The sequence below is a fragment of the Notolepis coatsorum genome (assembly GCF_963971535.1).
Source record: "Notolepis coatsorum genome assembly, chromosome: 2".
In the NCBI taxonomy this organism is placed as follows: domain Eukaryota; kingdom Metazoa; phylum Chordata; class Actinopteri; order Aulopiformes; family Paralepididae; genus Notolepis; species Notolepis coatsorum.
In genome coordinates, this window is record NC_140166.1 from 67,111,885 (window position 1) to 67,132,509 (window position 20,625).

Sequence of the window (20,625 nt, forward strand, 5' to 3'; positions counted from 1 at the left end):
CTACTTATACACCTGCATATAACCCATATAACTATGTATGATAGCAGTGTACAGTGGGGGAAATAATTATTGAACACATCAACATTTTGTTCAGTAAATGTATTTCCAATGAGCGTATTCAAGCGAAATTTGCACCAGACTTTTGTATTTGAATAAAAAATTTACACATGGTACAAAGATGTTTATTAAAACATAACAAACAAACATTATGCCACATCAATGTGGAACGCCCTACCCACAGCTGTAAAGGAATGTGAATCACTACCCACTTTCAAAACCACTCTCAAGGAGAACCTACTGGAGGCGGCAATTCGAAACTGGCCTCTGTAAATGTCCTAATAGTCCAGTCATTATATGAAAAAACCTAGGACAAATTGCAACAGTAGCAAACTCAACTGATTTTGTATCCTCATTATGTCCTTAGTGAGGGAAAAAAACTCCCAAGGAATCCCATCATGGGAAAGTTTTGAAAACGACCTATATATGTTCATATCGATTATAACAGTGGTGAAAATTTTACTTTTAGATATCACTATAAAAACTCACAAGCTGATTACACACACAAAGACAAGAAAAAAAGTCAATCACAACTTCATTGAATTATTCTGTTTACTCATGCAAATCACACATTATCTTATTTGATATGCACCAATTAGCATACACGCTAGAACTAATCAAAACATTTGATAAAGAAATTTTTTTCTTCTTGGAATATTAGTAGATAGGCTCTGTGGAGCTCAGTCCACGAGGATGGGGCTCAAGGGTTTATGTCCGTGGGGATAGGTCCATGGAGATGGGGGTTTTTATAATAGGCGGAAACTACATATTTGTACAGCATGCAAAACACTACATGATTCTTGCACAAAACTACATGGGCTTAACATAAATTTGGTATGTCTGTATAGGGGAGGCTTGTAGGTACCCATGTAACCCATTTCATTAACATATATTGAGGTAGAAGGCCAAGGGACCATTTGAAAAATGGTGATGGCCATATTTCCCTCCCCAAAAAAAATCATCTTAACTTTGAATAATTAGGTATGTAGCCCCCTTTCCAATGAGGTAACATGACATGGTTGGTCTCATTGGAAACCCGAGGTTGTCTAGAATCAAATGGTATCTTTACTTTTGAGCTACCTCAAAATTTGAACGCGTCACAATCTCTGAAAGACAGTGTCGTCAGTGATCCTGCCAGCAATCAAGTACATTGAAAAAAAACACATTTCCCATGATGGGATTCCTTGGGACTTTTTTTCTCTCACTAAAGACATATTGAGGGAGTTTGCTAATGTTGCAATTTGTCCTAGGTTTAGCCTAATTCTGGCCTATAATGACTGGACTATAGGGGTAACAAAACATTGAAAAAAAACACATTTCCCATGATGGGATTCCTTGGGACTTTTTTTCTCTCACTAAAGACATATTGATGATACAAAATCAGTTGAGTTTGCTAATGTTGCAATTTGTCCTAGGTTTAGCCTAATTCTGGCCTATAATGACTGGACTATAACCCAACCCCCTCCAATGAACAGTTACCCCCCCCCCGCCCCACCTACTCAACCCCCACCTCCTCCAATGTACAGTTTCTTCCCCCTCAAATGTATATACTCTCCAATGTATATAATGTCATGTGGGGGGCATGTATCGCAGTTCTATGGCCCTCTTCTCCAATTCTGCTTCAACCATTTTTAGTTCCACCATCTTTTCTCTGGCGCTTCCTGAGGGTGTTGGATTTTGTGATGAGCTGGGCCAGGACCAGGACCCAGCCTTCCCGTAGGCGAGGAAGCCGTTATCTCTTGCTTCAACAGACAGAAAGTCCCCAAACTGTTGAGTAATCACATCACCTGAGACAAACAGAAATACATAATTTAGGTGCATCAGTCAGATACTTTTCATATCAAGAAGCACATTTTCATATCAAGAAACACATTTTATGATAATAAAATGTGCTGAAAACCCCCAGCCCTGCACAATGGTGCGGCCCCTGTTGAGGTCCCTGCTGCGATTGAAGATTTATATGACTCATTTAATTTATTAGGACAATGTTGTCTACTAACTTGGCCAGTGAGTCATCTAGTCTTTATATATGTCTATGGAGGAGACAGTGGCAACATTGTGCTCAGTACTCAGTGAATATGCTCATCGCCCCACAGTGCAGCTCAGGCTGTGTGCTGATTTCCCCGGAACATGTCTATGGGCTGGTGGGACAGCAGGCAGAACCAGGACTCGGTCAGAACCAACAGGTCCTCCGTCTGCTGCTCTGGCTTAAACACAGTACGGCACAGTTTACTACAGGCACTTAAGCATTCTTACTCTCACAACAATAATAAATATATTAAATATTAAATTGAATACGAGTTTTCAGACAAATAAGCAGGATTTCACATTTGATTATAGGACCATGTCTTACCCAAGGTACACAACAAACAAACTAGGCTCATATTGTTTAACGCTTCATCTCCCCTTTAAGGCCAAAACATGTAAAAAAAATAATAATAATTTTTTATATCGGCCCAATCTTGATATCGGACCGATACCGATGTGTAAAGAAACGGCCATATCGGCCGATATTATATCAGCGGCCGATATATCTTGCATCACTACATGTGCCCAAAACACTGAGCTCAGGCCTTCTCGTGTCGCTGCGCCCCAAGCCACCACGACACGCACACACACCTGTAGAGACATCAGTTGTGAGATGGACAGGTTCGAAACTCAATTCTAAGAAATAAATCAACAGTTCTGGCTTTCCAGATTAATTTATAGATGAGGGAAAGTCAGTAAGTAAGAAAAATGAGGTGGCAGAAAGATTCAACAGATTCTTTGTTAATGTAAACTGGCAGAGGAGATAACCCCGCCACAAGGGGGAGGTGTTTCTAATTATTTTATATAACGAAACACAAGTACCATCTTCTTGAGAAAAACGGATAAAAATGAAATTATGGATACTGTGAACAAACTCAACTGGAAACCTCATATCAAATATGTCAGGACTAAATTGGCACGGAGTGTTGGTGTTTTATGCAAGATAAGGCACATTCTAAACCAAAAAACACTGTATACACTGTACTGTACACTCTTCCTATGGTATATGACTATATGAGCTACTGTGCGGAGGTGTGGGGTAATACCTACAAAAGCACTCTACAGCCAATATGCACCATGCAAAAAAAGCAATAAGAATAATCAACAATGTAGGATATTATGAACACACTAATAACTTATTTATAAAGCTACAAGCATTGAAATGTATGGATCTAGTGGATTTAAAAACTGCCCTCATTGTATACAAAGCCAGATACAAACTAATCCCAGGCAACATTCAAAAATGGTTCAGAGACAGGGAAGGAGAATATAACTTAAGAGGGAGAGGGAATCTTAAACAACAAATGGTACACACTACGCTGAAAAGCATGTGCATATCGGTGTGTGGAGTGAAGTTGTGGAATAATTTACCTGAATACATCAAACTGAGTAAACATGTAGCACAATTTAAAAAGCAGCTAAAAAAAACACACATTAGAGAAATACAGAAATGAGTAATGAGGATAAACAAAGTTATGTTATATTGTGTTATGTAGTGCTGTACTATATTCACTGCTGTCAAGTGAATCAATTTTATTTGATTTTTCTCTTTTAAATACCGGTATAAGTAAAAGTATATTCTATATTGTAATATACTAAATTAGGGCTGGGCGATATAACGATAACGATAAATATCGCGATATATTTTAATAATCGATATCGAATATCGAAATAAAAAAAAATCGAAAAATCTTTTTTTTCCTTTTTTACCTGCAACAGGGCAGTTTTAAAACCAGAGACAGTGGACAGACTTGTCTTTCTTGCCTGCAACTTAAAGTAATGGCTTTGCTTGTCCAAATGACAATACTGACCAAATTCAGATTTATTTCTCTCTTGTCCATTTATTTTGTTTGCTTTCTAATTTAAAATACATTTTGAAACCATCTGTACACAGTAGGCTATGTGTGCTAGCAGAACTAGACTCCAGTCACGAGTCACAGTGCGGTGGTTTGTCCACCAAAAAAGCACCAAAAGATCGAAAATAAACTAGCAGAGCCAGAACTGTTCAACTCCTCTGGAGCCACAGCCAGCAGAGAAGCCGGTTTACTTTAGCTTTTAAACCAGCTGCAGCCTGAGAACTGGAGTGTGAGGGGATGTAACACTGAAGATGGCGGCAATGACAAAGAATTTCTGCAAAATAAACAAACATCTGTTGTTAAAAAAAAATATTTTTTTTTTTTTTTTTTATACTTATAACAATTCGATAATTATCGATATCGAGAAATAAAATAAAATTATCATATCGTTATCGCGATATGATTTTTTTCCATATCGCCCAGCCCTATACTAAATTATGTTATATCTAGTCAAATTAATGGAAGAACAAACATAAATGTAAGGGGGTAGGGATCAATAAGCTTAGCTTCCCTCTACTCCTTTTTTGGACATGTCTGCTAACCAAACACATTGCTCTTGACCTTTTGTTTATAATTCCATGTAATAAAAACGGAGCTCAACGCATGCATTTTGTAGATCATTGGCTAAATGATTATCCAGTTTGACTATCGTCTACTACGAGCCACCGTACCTGTAGTACTACTGCTTACAAACTGCCTCGCTACTGTGAACCTGCTCTTGTCGTCACGTCACAACTAGATGTTAAATAAACTAGTCTAGATGGAAATAGGGGTCCACGCGCACCCCCCGGAACTTTTTATGCCACCTGATTTTTCTTAATCCTTAAAGTGTCTACTTTCAGAATCTGCCAGGTGCCAAGCTGAAATAATGTCCGAAAGGCTCCATTTTTAACCCTTTATTGCACCTAACCCAAAACCGAAACATTAAAATGTGATGTAGCAAGAGGCATAACCTTTGAAGTAAACAACATGGAGACAAATTAATACATTTGTCCATACAATTCTGACCGTAGGAATTCAATGGGATGGTTATTTTTGACATGACAACATTTTGACTGTATTTCTGGACAAAAAATACAATACAATACGCATAGAGTGAATATTTGGTGACAATAATTTTTTTTTTCAATCCTCCAAGTGTTTATTTTGAGATTATATTGGGTACCAAGCTGAAATAATGTCTCAAAGGCTAGTTTGAACCCTTTATAGCACCTAACCCAAATTTTTTAAAATGAAAATATAATGTAGAAGAGGCATAACTTTTGAGGTAGACGACTTACAGAGCGAAAATACATTTTCCCACACAATTTTGATCCTAGGAATTCAAGGGGATGGTTATTGTTGACATTTGACAACATTTTGACTGTATTTCTGGACAAAAACAGCAAGAAATGACCAAACGTGTGTATGACCAACTACCTTTTCATTTTTTAAAGCACATAGTGAATATTCTAGAGTTGAACCTTATATACAGCTCAAGCATTACTGTAGATGAAGCAGTTAAATGTGCGTACAAACTTGGAACATCTGATTAACTACAAGAAGCAGCACTCACCCTCAATTCTCACATTATAAAGGCATTCAAAGAGTCAAAGGAGCTACCATGGCCCCCAACTGCACACAAGCTGGATGCTGTGAAAATGGATGAACTGCTCCCAGAGCATCTTGTACCATTTCTGAGCTCAGTGGTGACTGGGACACTTGATGAAGAAAAGTGTGAGAAGACGCAGAGGCTGGTCTATTCGATTACACAAGATGTGTGTCGAGTAGGGCTGCACGATTAATCGATTTTTTATCGAAATCGCAATTTGTAATGATGCAATTATCAAATCGCCTGCAATTAAAAAAAAATTAAATAAATAAGATTTTAACCAGGAAGTCCCATTGAGAGACAAGATCTCCTTTGCAAGGGAGACCTGGCCAAGATGACAGCAATAACATTTGCAATACATCACACAGCAATAAAAATTTGCGATACATCACACAAGAACATAATAAATGTGCATGTATACAATATACAATACATCACATGTAAACACAAAAACAAAGCAGAATAGTCTACATGATAGTAAAAGTGTATAATACAGGGTAATACAGTAATTTTGCAGTTGGGACCCGACTACAGAAAGCAGCAACATTCTTCTTGTAGGAAGTTATGTAATACAGATTTAAATTCACCAAGAGAGACTGGGGTGTAAGTGGATAATGGTCCTGTAGCCCATTCCATGCCCAAGGTGCGAAGCTTGAGAAAGCTGTTCCTAGCTAACCCTGCTCAAGTCAGAGAAAACATCTGAGCCGAGTAAGGAAAGGGTGGGGGGGGGGTGGGGGCATCTCTCTCTACTGGTTCAATTAATGTAGAAAAACGTTGCACTATAAAAACGAACTGGATAGTTGATAAACATTTAACTTCATTAGCTGAAGTATTCTAAAATAATTTAAGCAATTCTCCTTTTCTGTGTGTGTGTGCACGTGTCTCATATCTCATTTGATAGTATTTACTGAGGATTGCCAGATAATGTTGATATTTAAACACAAAAAAAATTATAATACAAAATATACATGATCATGCAACATAAAAAAAATTGTTGTAGGAACAGTTTGGGAGAGGGAGGTAAGGGGTTTTAGATTGTGTGTTGTGAAGTTTACTTCAGAGAGGGAGAGTAAAGTACAGGGAAAAAAAGGTACCGTTGGGTACCGTACCGGTATCGATTCCCAGGTAAAAAGAAAAATGTTCAGACTCTGTGTCCCGAACAGACCCACCGCGTAGGCCAGATGCAAGCCGCATTTTACAATAAACCTCTGTGGGGCTGCTTAAAAAAAATTATAATCGCAATCGCAATATCTGTCCGAAAAATCGCAATTAGATTATTTCCCAAAATCGTGCAGCCCTAGTGTCGAGCAGCAACTAACAGCAAGTGAAGTGAAACTCCAAAAGCACATCCTCCTGTGTGCCACACTTCGGCACCTCTATCGAAGCAAACAGGTGAGTGATCAACTAACTTATTGCTTATGAGGTCCTACATTGTCATTGCTCAACTATGCTTCATACAGGTATTTGATATTGATACAAAAAAACATTTGTTTATCTTATTCTTTACAGCTCACAACCATCCTTTCACGACTAGGACACTCGGAGACATACGACTTCAGTATGGAACTTGAGACAGCCATGGCCAATGCTTTTGATGAGATGTCCACCAACATGACCCCTGAAATCACCACTGGCGAGGGAAACACTGTTTTTCACAGCGAGTGGGACAACCTGAACAGAATCACCACCAACGTTCATGGTTCAAATGTGGTAAACAGCGCCGGGGGAATCATGATTCAAGAAGTGAAGGAGAGCCATGTGAGCACCAAGAAAAGGACCCTTCCTCTCTATGACAGGTCATCCAAGATGAGAAGCCTTAAGATCACGCCTCCCGAGACGCTGCCAGAGCTGGCATTCAAAAGAGTTGGCCCCAAATTCCCCAAGAATGCCAACTTTACCCCTGCTGCTGAGGAATTACTGGGCCCCGACTACTGTAGCACACTGCTGGGATTCTACGACTTTACTGGGGAGGACTGTATCAGCGCTTTTAAAGGCAAATGCAAGGTGAATCCCCTGAAGAAGCTGGAAAAGACTCGTAAACTCCACAAAGCTTTCAGGCAGCTTGGTGCAGACTGGATGGTCACTGATGAGCTTCAAGAGGAGATGGAGAGCTTCACATGCATTATGTATGGCCAAGCACGGATGACATCAGTTGACACAGTACGGGTGAAAATGATGAGAAAGATGGTCGGCGCTGACAAAGTCCTGGACTCCAAGTCAAAAGTAGACCTGGAACGCCTGCCAAGGTCCGTCTCATTCCACATGTCCAGCGAGCCTTCTATAAGAGAGCAGACAAGGCAATAATCAAGAGCCCAAAACCACATGATCCAGGCATGGGCTGGGAGAAGACAGGAGAAGAGGAGGTGTTGGAACCGGTCTGGGCAATTGGACCCATCCTCCCTCCTTCTCTTGTTGAGGTACTGGCTCAGAGAGCAGAGTCAGAAGAGCATGCAGCCCTTGACAAGGTGACCGATTACGCCAACTAGGCCTGCCACGATAACACATTTTGCTGGGCGATTAATTGCCCCCGAAAATATCGCGATAAGCGACATTATTGCGACCGGTTAGAGAATTTTTTTTTGGAGAAATTTATTTCCCAAAACTTTTATTTTGAAGCCCACCGCTCCGTCTTTTCCGGTGTTTAAGACTTTTATTTTGAAGCCCACCGACCGGACCGGAAGTATTGTTGTGATTATTTCAGGTACTTTTTGGGTACCAGAAAAGTCACGTGAAACACTGCAGCCCACTGAATAGAGACGCGTCTCTAGGATTTCATAATCATTATGTTTGCAGCAGGCACAAGTGCAATAAACAAAGGATACAGTCACTGTGTATTCTGCCTCATTTATTGATTAAACAAAACCGACATCAACACAATTTGCCACCGAGCGGAGAGTTTAGTCTCGCAAAAAGATCGCTGACTTGTTAAGGCTTGTTGTTAGGTTAGGTGCTAATGTTGTGCTAGCGTTTTAGCATGGCTATCGTACATAGCGTGATCAATATAACTCGCTATTGATTGTTTGTATGAGTAACGTTAATGCTAGTAGAATAGACACAACGTGAGGTAATCACCATCCATTTTAAACCGGTTATTACCTAATGTTAACGTTAGCAAATAGACGCGACTGGTAACGTTACAGCTTGTTAGCCTAATGCTCGTTAACGTTAGCATAGACAGCCTAGCTAACGTTAACGCTTGTAGAATAGACACAATGAGAGGTAACGTTAGCGTTAGCAGAATAGACACAACAAGGGTCTCGTTAATGTTGTTATTGATTGATTGATTGAAAACTGTGTTTACTCTGTTTGTATGAGTAACGTTAATGCTAGTAGAATAGACACACGGAGCCCCTGTGCTGTGCTCTGTAGTAAAGCCAGCGGCCCGCCTCCCAACACGGACAGTGACTGACAAGGGGCACTGGGTCCGCCTCATTAAAACAAACACGCAAATAGCAATTAATCGCGCCCGTCAAAATCATTGCATTCATTTTAATTATCGCGGCAATTAATCGATTTATTGCTTATCGCGGCAGGCCTAACGCCAACAATAACTTTGTCTGTGGGTAAAGTGGATGGAGAGTACGAGCATGAGGACGAAGAGCTGGAGATGGAAGAAATTGAATTAGAAGATCTCTTCAGTGACGATGAGGATGAGTAGTTTAGGTCAGCAAGTTGGTAGTGACATGAAAAGGTAAATGTATTGGTTGTCTACTTTAAAAGTTATGACTCTTCTACATTATATTTTCATTTTTAGATTTTTGGGTTAGGTGCTATAAAGGGTTAAAACTAGCCTTTGGGACATTATTTGAGCTTGGTACCCAATATAATTTCCAAATAAACAGTTGGAGGATTGAAAAAAAAAACTGATTGTCAACAAATATTCACTATGCGTTTGAAAAATAAAAATGTAGTTGGTTAGACACGCATTTCTTGCATTTGTTTGCTGTTTTTGTCCAGAAATAGTCAAAATGTTGTAAAATGTCAAAAAAATAACCATTCCATTGAATTCCTAGGGTCAGAATTGTATGGGAAAATGCATTCATTTGTCTCTGTATGTTGTTTACTTCAAAGATTATGCCTCTTGAGTCTTGCTACATCAAATTTTAATGTTTCGGTTTTGTGTTAGGTGCAATAAAGGGTTAAAAATTGAGCCTTTCGGACATTATTTCAGCTTGGCACCTGGCAGACTCTGAAAGTAGACACTTTAAGGATTAAGAAAAATCAGGTGGCATAAACATTTCCGGGGGGTGCGCGTGGACCCCTATTTCCATCTAGACTAAACCCACGGTTTGATAAACCCAAGTGTGTTCATTGACCCACACGCAACTGAGGTACATATTAACAGTTTACACATTTGATGGTAGAAATCAGTTTGTTACCCTCATACCAAGATGGCGGCGGTCTCGTGACGTCAGAGTGTCTTCGATTTCAAATAAACTTGAGTAAAAGATAAAAGCATAGCAGATAGACAGTGAGATTTGAGATAGATAGGAGGACACAATGTATTAATGTAACAGCTAATACAATTTAAACTTTGCAAACTCCCATACATGTAACGTTATTATGATAGATAAGCTGTAGCTGTAGCAGAAAACACGAGACTGAGTCGAGTCACCTAAATCGAAATGTTGAAACAGTGCCAAGCCAACACGAACTCAAAAACACTTTAACCTATTGGTAAACAAACGTATTGTTGAAAATATACACTATGACTGCTGTTGTGACATGTTTAAGATCGTATTGACTAGTTTACACACTCACCTTCAAAGTTTCAAACCGCGGCGCTAACGTTAACTTGTTGATCTTAGCTCTGTAAATCGGGATCTTCTTCTCTGCTCCTATTTCCTAAATGTTGTAACAGCGCCACCACAAACTCGCAACAGCGCCACTTGTGGCCAAAAATATGACGATAGACAGACAATTGTTAAGCTGCATACAGTTGAGCGGTGATAGAATGTGATTGGACAAATGGGATTTAGGGGAGGGGGAGGTGACGCAATTCATTAGTCTTTGGGGGAGGGGTGCTTTTAGAAGTGTCTGTCTTTTAGAATTCACAGTTCAAGTGACTACAAACTTTGATTGATTGATTGAACATTTTATTAACAGATTGCAGAATGGGTACAGTACAGTACAGCTCAATACACAATTGTTAAGGGGATGCAGACCAGAGAAAGACGTTTGTCTTGTTTCCATCAGGGTCCCCCATTTTCAATTCATATAGACATTTATGACATACACAACATACATGACATTTATGGCATAGGGACATATAGGTATTTAGTACTGATACATTTGTGACATAAACGGTATTCAAATATACAGTACTGTTACCCCTAGATCCTGACAGAGTATATATGATGGGGAGGGGACTGTACATTAGGAGGGGGTGGGTGGGTGGGAGGGCTTGTGGCTTTGATTGATTGATTGATTGAAAACTTTATTAACAGATTGTAGAATGGGTACAATACAGTACAGCTCAATACACACAATTGTTAAGGGGATGCAGACCAGAGAAAGACTTTCGTCTTGTTTACATCAGGGTCCCCCATTTTCAATCCATTTTCACTGTAACTGAGAAGCCGTCGGTCTTGCTGAGTTTGTTATTTGAACCGAAGAGAATGGACTCTGTTTTGCCCATGTGTAATGATAGTTTGTTGTCGGCAAGCCATATGCAGATTTTGCCTAGTTCTGAGCTGAGGGTTTTTTCAACCTGTAACTTGTTCTTGTCAGAGACCAGCAGGGCTGAGTCGTCCGCAAAAAGGAACAAGTTGCAGTCACAAGCTGACGACATGTCATTTGCATAAATTAGGAACAGTAGCAGACCTAGTATGCTTCCTTGTGGAACACCACAGCTTACTGTGAGGGGGGGGGGGGGGGTAGGGTACCGTTTACCTCCACCATCTGCTCTCTCCCCTCCAGGTAGGATTGCATCCAGCTCACTGATAGACTATCAAAACCAATTGCTTTTAGCTTGTCAATCAGAATGGTGTGATTGACAGTGTCGAAGGCCTTTTGTAGGTCCAGCATGACCATGCCGCAGTATTTGCCCGCGTCCACCTCTTGCTTGATGTGGTCGTTCAAATAGAGAAGGCATGTGTCAGTGGAGTGGGATGTTCTGAAGCCAGATTGGAATTCGTAGATTAGATTTTTATCCGCGAGGTACTTTTCGACCTGTTCGTATACTATTTTTTCCATGACTTTCGAGATGGATGTAAGGATAGAAACAGGGCGGTAGTTGCCTGGGTCTAATTTGCTGCCCTTTTTGTGCAGGGGTGTTACTCTCGCAATTTTGAAGTCCTTGGGGACGTGTCCCTGTTTTATGGAGAGGTTTATTATGTGTGTGATGACTGGGGTGATGGCGGCTGCTGAGTCTCTGAGGAATTTGGAGGGGATGTTGTCATGGCCAGTGGCCTTGTTCGGTTGGAGGGCGCTCAGTTTTTTGAGTACCTCATCTGTATAGTTACCATTTCCAGTTTGAAATCGTCTTTGTGGACGCCTAGGTTCTTGTAGTATGCTACTATGTGTTCTACCCCATACTGCCCTGAGTGGGAGGGTAGTTTGTTTATCAGTGTTGTGGCTATGTTTGTGAAGAAAGTGTTTAAGTAATTGGCTACATCCAGTTTGTCTGTGATGAGCGTGTTGTCCGTCTTTATGTTTATGTTTGAGAACCTGATTTTAAGTTTTTTACTGCAGCCTAGTTGATTATTGAGTAATTTAAAAAGTTCATGTGGTTTATTTTTGTTTTCCTCAGTTTTGTCATTGATGATTTTTTTTTGCAGTTTTTATCATGGAGTTTACGTCATTTCTTAGTCTGTTTCTTTCTAGTTTGAGTTCAGTCACATGGGCTTGGAGTTCACTGCTTGTGCTTTTGGTAAGCTTTGACTGACTTTTACTTTTACGGTCAGTATTTCAGTGTGCATCCACGGCTCAGCGCAATTTTTTACCCTGGTGGTTCTTAGGGGGGCCATGTTGTTTAGTATTGTTGAGAATTTGGTTTTGAAGCCAAGCCATGTGTCTTCAACCAGTGTACCATTGAGCTCATCTGACCAGTCCAGGCTCTCCAGTTCAAGGTTAAAGGCCTCGCTAGAGTAGGTTTTGAGGTCTCTAGATGTGACTGTTTTGTGACAGCCAGCCTTTTGTTTTAGCTTTTTGCGGGTACAGAATATCATGGCGTTCTATCGCCATGCTCTAAGACAAACTCTAACCGAAAACCAACTTCGAAAGAGTGCCTAAGCAGCAAAAAAAAAAAAGAGAGTGACTGATAGTGCCATCTAGTGGTAAGGTAAAAGTACTGTATTACAACACTCACTTAATTTTACAATGGCATTCAAGTCCCTTTAAATAATATTACAACACTCCCACTTAATTTTACAATGGCATTAAGTGCCTTTAAATAATATTACAGCGCCATGCTCTCCTTCATAAAAAGAAACGTCAAGAAAAAATATATTTTAAACAGCAAAAAAAAAATACTTTTTACAATGCTTTTACTGGAACTCTTTTTCACATTATTTCAGACTTGCTTTGACTAGGCAGCGTTCGGCGTTCACCTGTCAAGCACAAATAACCACTCTATTTTACATGTGAATTACCAAAGTGCCACTTAACCCTTTCACTGCCACACGACAGAAGGTTAACCCAAATTAAACAATTAAATTTTTTTTGTATATATATATTGAACAATTAACAATATTCCTGTGAATGCATGAGTACACCGAATGAATACTGAGAGTATTACTGGCATAATAGATCATGTAAATAGAATTCTTACAATTTCTGGATTAATAAACCATCCTCTGACAAGCATGTTCTTGAATAATTTGTGTGTTTTTGAAACTCAATGCCTCTTATCACCTCTGTGGGGGGTGAGTGGGCTAATAATTCACAAATTATATTGTGGTGCAGGTATTCTAGCTAAACAAAACAGTGATAATGACACTTTTGAATGGTGTGAATTTAGTCATTGTTAGTATAAATAAGAATAATCAATTTTGTAATGTTGGGCAATAAGGCATAACAATAGAGCCTCTTGATTGATTGATTGATTGATTGAAAAGTTTATTAACAGATTGCAGAATGGGTACAGTACAGTACAGCTCAATACATACAATTGTTAAGGGGTTGCAGACCAGAGAAAGACTTTCGTCTTGTTTACATCAGGGTTCCCCATTTTCAATTCATCATAACATATATGACATACAGATAGACAGTACATCTATACATTTATGACATATCAGATTTGCAAATACAGTACTGTTTGTGATACAAAAGTGTCCAGAAAAAGAGTGTATTTGACGTAGAAACTACATTGGAGGAGGTTGGGTGGGGGCTGTACATTGGAGGTGGGGGGGGGGCACACATTGTACACTGTACATTGGAATACTGACAAAGCCATACTTGGTCATTTATTGTACAACTGGGTTAGGACATTTGTAGGGGCCAGTTTCGAATTGCAGTCTCCCGTAGGTGTTTTTTGAGAGTGTTATTGAAAGTGGGTAGTGATTCACATTCCTTTACAGCTTTGGGTAGGGCGTTCCACATTGATGTGGCATAATTGCTAAACGTGTTTAGTCCCTTGTTTGAGCCGAATCTGGGTTTTACATGATTTGTGGAGCTCCCTCTGGTGTTGTGATCATGGTATTCACTGACCTTTGGGAAGTATTTTGACATGTACAGAGATACATGAGAGATATTTAGAGAAAGTAGATAGATTTTGGGGGGGAATTGTTAATTCTACTTAAACTTAATGCAACATCTATAATAGTAAATATCATTCAGAAAACAATATGTTGGGTAGGAGTGGGGGGGGGGGGGTTGGGTAGGAGGGGTGGGTGGGGGACACTGTACAACTGTACAAACAACACTGTACATTGGATTATGAATGAATGTGGACTGTTCCATCAGAGGGGGGAGCTTCGATGGTCATGTAAGTGGCTACAGACCGCTGCACTTAAATATAAACATTAGTCTACCTGGAGACTCAATGAGGTAATTGTAGATGTCGCCATAAGACGCGTCTGGCCATTTAGTGGGATCATTTTTTCATTATCCTGTTCGGCTGAAAGGACATTGGCCACCGAAGCTCCCCCCTCTGATAGAACAGTCCACATTCATTCGAGCGTCATCTCGCGTCGTCCAGACTCCATGGGCACTCTGCGCATGTCCATGCGGAATAGGTGCTTTAAAATGGGCTTTTTCTCTGCCGATTTAGTTCTGATCGATTAGTTATGGGTCACGCCGTGTTCAGGAGAGCGAGGCGCATACATGGGCACTCTGCGCATGTCCATGCGGAATAGGTGCTTTAAAATGGGCTTTTTCTCTGCCGATTTAGTTCTGATCGATTAGTTATGGGTCACGCCGTGTTCAGGAGAGCGAGGCGCATAAACGTCTATTCGATCATGTCTCTAGCACCCCCACAGCCGTATCGGCAACCACTTACATCACGGCTCTCGTCCACATTCATTCATATGCTCCCCCCGCAATCTCCTCCCCGATTTCAATGTAACGCGGAAGTGTAGTGGTCTTCGTTAAACACTAAAACTACGATACCCAGAGCTCATCGCACAAACCGGAAGCGAATATACGTCATCTTTCCTCGCCACGTCCTTTAACTATTCCTCACCGGCAACTTATCCAATTTAAAAGAAAATTAAAACATCTTTTCAAAATCTTTCTTCACATCTAGATTTGTAAATTCCACATAACCTTAGATGTTGTTCTTTAAACATTACGTAGGCCCCTTACCCGCTCGCGAATTGAACGCCACCCCATACGTTAGGCTAAAACCAAAGATTTTCATCCATCAGCCCGTTTTAAACAGCGTAAATACGACATTTCTCTCCGTTCTTAAAGCAATCAACTTATATACGCCAACTCCCGCACACCTTAGCTAGTAGCCCTGCGTTTTTAACAACAATCCGACGGTCGCAACATATTTTAAAACGCATAATATTAGCTAAAATCAAAGATTTTCATCCATCAGCCCGTTTTAAACAGCGTAAATATGACATTTCTCTCCGTTCTTAAAGCAATCAACTTATATACGCCAACTCCCGCACACCTTAGCTAGTAGCCCTGCGTTTTTAACAACAATCCGACGGTCGCAACATATTTTAAAACGCATAATATTAGCTAAAACCAAAGATTTTCGTCCATCAGCCCGTTTTAAACAGCGTAAATATGACATTTCTCTCCGTTTTAAAGCAATCAACTTATATACGCCAACTCCCGCACACCTTAGCTAGTATCCCTCCGTTTTTAACAACAATCCAAGGTCGCAACATATTTTAAAACACATAATTTGTTGAGCTGGGGACTATAAACAGAACCAGGGTGCATGGAAAGGGCTGTAGCGTATTTCTGTATGCCTAGCCCTGCCCCCAGACTTCAGAATGACCCAATCAAATGTGCCCTATCATTGAAATGCAAATACCAGCAGCTACGTCATGTACCACGCCCCTAGACGTCCGCCCCCAGACGTTGCTACTCATCCCAGCTAGTTCATTCGCAGGTTGCGAATGAACTAGCTGGGTACCCAACTAGTTCATTCGCAGGTTGCGAATGAACTAGCTGGGTACCCAACTAGCTCATTCGCAAAATGATCCTTGCGAATGAACTAGCTGGGTACCCAGCTAGCTAGGTCATCTTTGCGAATGAACTAGCTGGGTACCCAACTAGCTCATTCGCAAAATGATCCTTGCGAATAGGTCATCTTTGCGAATGAACTAGTTGGGTACCCAGCTAGTTCATTCGCAAAATGATCCTTGCGAATGAACTAGCTGGGTACCCAGCTAGCTAGGTCATCTTTGCGAATGAACTAGTTGGGTACCCAGCTAGTTCATTCGCAAAATGGTCCTTGCGAATGAGCTAGCTGGGTACCCAGCTAGCTAATGTGTCAGCTAGCTGGGTACCCAGCTAGCTCATTCGCAAGGACCATTTTGCGAATGAGCTAGCTACTAGCTGAGGCAAAATTTGGTGTAAAGCCTATGGGACAAAGCCGGCTAGTTAACTAGCTAAGACACGTGCTACCTAGCTAGCTGGGTACCCAGCTAGCTGACACATTTGCAACCTAGGTAGTGAGCTAGCTCATTCGCAAATTTGTCTTTGCGAATGAGCTAGCTAGGTACCCAGCTAGCTAGGTCATCTTTGCGAATGAGCTAGTTGGGTACCCAACTAGCTCATTCGCAAAATGATCCTTGCGAATGAACTAGCTGGGTACCCAGCTAGCTAGGTCATCTTTGCGAATGAACTAGTTGGGTACACAGCTAGTTCATTCGCAAAATGATCCTTGCGAATGAACTAGCTAGGTACCCAGCTAGTTCATTCGCAAAGACACATTAGTACCCAGCTAGCTAGGTCATCTTTGCGAATGAGCTAGTTGGGTACCCAGCTAGTTCATTCGCAACCTGCGAATGAACTAGCTGAGATGAGTAGCAACGTCTGGGGGCGGACGTCTAGGGGCGTGGTACATGACGCAGATGCTGGTATTTGCATTTCAATGACAGGGCACATTTGATTGGGTCATTCTGAAGTCTGGGGGCAGGGCTAGGCATACAGAAATACGCTACAGCCCTTTCCGTGCACCCTGGATCTGTTTATAGTCCCCAGCTCAACAAATTATGTGTTTTAAAATATGTTGCGACCTTGGATTGTTGTTAAAAACGGAGGGATACAAGCTAAGGTGTGGGGGAGTTGGCGTATATAAGTTGATTGCTTTAAGAACGGAGAGAAATGTCGTATTTACGCTGTTTAAAACGGGCTGATGGACGAAAATCTTTGGTTTTAGCTAATATTATGTGTTTTATAATATGTTGCGACCGTCGGATTGTTGTTAAAAACGCAGGGATACTAGCTAAGGTGTGGGGGAGTTGGCGTATATAAGTTGATTGCTTTAAGAACGGAGAGAAATGTCGTATTTACGCTGTTTAAAACGGGCTGATGGATGAAAATCTTTGATTTTAGCTAATATTATGCGTTTTAAAATATGTTGCGACCTTGGATTGTTGTTAAAAACGGAGGGATACAAGCTAAGGTGTGGGGGAGTTGGCGTATATAAGTTGATTGCTTTAAGAACGGAGAGAAATGTCGTATTTACGCTGTTTAAAACGGGCTGATGGACGAAAATCTTTGGTTTTAGCCTAACGTATGGGTGGCGTTCAATTCGCGAGCGGGTAAGGGGCCTACGTAATGTTTAAAGAACAACATCTAAGGTTATGTGGAATTTACAAATCTAGATGTGAAGAAAGATTTTGAAAAGATGTTTTAATTTTCTTTTAAATTAGATAAGTTGCCGGTGAGGAATAGTTAAAGGACGTGGCGAGGAAAGATGACGTATGTTCGCTTCCGGTTTGCGCGATGAGTTACTGTATAAACGGTTTCCATATTATAGTCCCTTTGCAGGTTGATGTGAACACAACATGCAATACAAAGATAATAAACGTACATACTAATTGTGTAGTAGTTAGTTATTATTATTGTATTAATATTCTACAGTATCGGCAGATCGCTGCCATCTCAAATGAATCTTCTGTACATCCCTGCAATAAGAAAGCCATTGAGAATATAATATATAGTGGGTAATTCTGAAGTCTGGGGGCAGGGCTAGGTAGGCATACAGAAATACGGATACACCGGTTCTGTTTATAGTCCCCAGCTAAACAAACTATGTGTTTTAAAATATGTTGCGACCGTCGGATTGTTGTTAAAAACGGAGGGATACTAGCTAAGGTGTGGGGGAGTTGGCGTATATAAGTTGATTGCTTTAAGAACGGAGAGAAATGTCGTATTTACGCTGTTTAAAACGGGCTGATGGACGAAAATCCTTGGTTTTAGCCTAACGTATGGGGTGGCATTCAATTCGCGAGCGGGTAAGGGGCCTACGTAATGTTTAAAGAACAACATCTAAGGTTATGTGGAATTTACAAATCTAGATGTGAAGAAAGATTTTGAAAAGATGTTTTAATTTTCTTTTAAATCAGATAAGTTGCCGGTGAGGAATAGTTAAAGGACGTGGCGAGGAAAGATGACGTATGTTCGCTTCCGGTTTGCGCAATGAGCTCTGGGTATCGTAGTTTTAGTGTTTAATAATAATAACTAACTACTACACAATTAGTATGTACGTTTATTATCTTTGTATTGCATGTTCTTTGCATGTTGTGTTCACATCAACCTGCAAAGGGACTAGATGGAAACCGTTTATACAGTAACTCATCGCGCAAACCGGAAGCGAACATACGTCACGGCCGTGGTTCAAGTTTGCAGTTCCTTTCAAATATAGTTGTCTCAAGATTCAACGTTACAGTAGTAGAGTAGAGAAATGTTAGAATGTAATAGGACATGTATGGCAATCTGTCTGACAAGGATATGCGAGATTTGTTGATAGAAAACGGAGAATTGAAAATGATTTGAGAGAATATACTGTATTAATCCCCAAAGGGGGAAATTGATTGCCACCAGACGTATGTAACATAAAACACAAACAAAAAAAATATTATAATAGAATACGGCAAAGTGCTTCCAGACAACACATATGGATTAAATAAATTAAATAACACAGTATATATATTCTCAATGGCTTTCTTGCAGGGATGTACAGAAGATTCATTTGAGATGGCAGCGATCTGCCGATACTGTAGAATATTAATACAATAATAATAACTACTACACAATTAGTATGTATGTTTATTATCTTTGTATTGCATGTTCTTTGCATGTTGTGTTCACATCAACCTGCAAAGGGACTAGATTTGTATTACTGTATCTCTATCTCTTTGTATTTAAATGTTCTTATAATTTTTTTATGCTTGCTTATGCCTGTATGTTCTACTGTTGTGAAGCACTTTGAACTGCAACCTCTGTATGAAAAGTGCTATACAAATAAAATTATTATTATCCCATCACTGTCAATGGATGTCTTATTCTTTGACTTTGATACAATGGATATGATTTCTGCTTCACTGACATTTCCCAAAAACATAGACTGCAGTACTTTACTATCTCCTCTCCATCCTTCCTGTAATGGTTCATCGTGTTTTTGAATGGCATCTGCCAGATTTGGCCCCACATTCACAAAAAAATTGTTGAATTCATTAACCACCTCATTCATGTTTTTTATAGTCTTACTATTACTAATGAAATGGCTAGGCATTTTTATGGACGCTGATTTATTTCCCATTACCTTATTTATTATTTTTATTTCCGCCTAACAATCTATTGTAATAATCTTTCTTGGCCCATCTCATAATGAATACTAACTTATTCTTATACACTTTGTATTTAGTTTCAGCAGCCTTTTTTCTACATTTGATCAAATCTCTATAGTTTGTTTTTCTTTTTACATGCATTCTCTAACCACTTTGTTATCCATGGTTTTCCATTGTCATTACTTTTTTGTTTATGTTGAACCATTGGGCAGTGCCTATCGTAAAGTGTCCGATAGATATTCAAAAAAGTATTGTAAGCAGCATTGACGTCTTCTACATAGACCCCCCTTGAAATGTATTAACGAAAATGTGTTATCTAATACTATACATTCACTAAATTGTTACTCCGTATAATAATTACAATTGGCTTCAATGGAATTAAACACGTCTTTCTGGGTCGATATCGCATTCAAAGTCTTGTATTTTATCGCCACATAAATATTCGTCTGTTGATTCTGTCATATTTCATGGAATATATATATATTCAACTGCTTTGCATTTCAAGTCACCGTCGACAAACACAGCTGCAGGTAGGATTGCATCCAGCTCACTCAATCAGAATGGAGTGATTGACAGTGTCGAAGGCCTTTTGTAGGTCCAGCATGACCATGCCGCAGTATTTGCCTGCGTCCACCTCTTGTTTGATGTGGTCGTTCAAATAGAGCAGGTGAATTGATGATGAATGAATGAAAATGGGGGACCCTGATGTAAACAAGACGAAAGTCTTTCTCTGGTCTGCATCCCCTTAACAATTGTATGTATTGAGCTGTACTGTACCCATTCTGCAATCTGTTAATAAACTTTTCAATCAATCAATGTGTCAGTGGAGTGGGATGTTCTGAAGCCAGATTGGAATTCGTAGATTAGATTTTTTTCCGCTAGGTACTTTTCG

The 20,625-nt window shown here is 40.0% G+C and overlaps 1 protein-coding gene and 1 long non-coding RNA gene across 2 annotated transcripts in view; one reads left to right on the top strand and one right to left on the bottom strand.

Moving 5' to 3' along the window:
- cdh8 (cadherin 8) overlaps window positions 1-20,625 on the top strand; it is a gene marked incomplete at both ends in the record, with an annotated part of 185,999 nt that overhangs the window by 71,291 nt on the left and 94,083 nt on the right.
- LOC311224261 lies at window positions 1,574-10,377 on the bottom strand. The gene is made up of 3 exons (XR_014619431.1): window positions 10,294-10,377; window positions 9,912-9,969; window positions 1,574-1,844 (listed from the first exon to the last, which is right to left on the bottom strand). It is a non-coding gene; the product is annotated as an uncharacterized lncRNA (long non-coding RNA).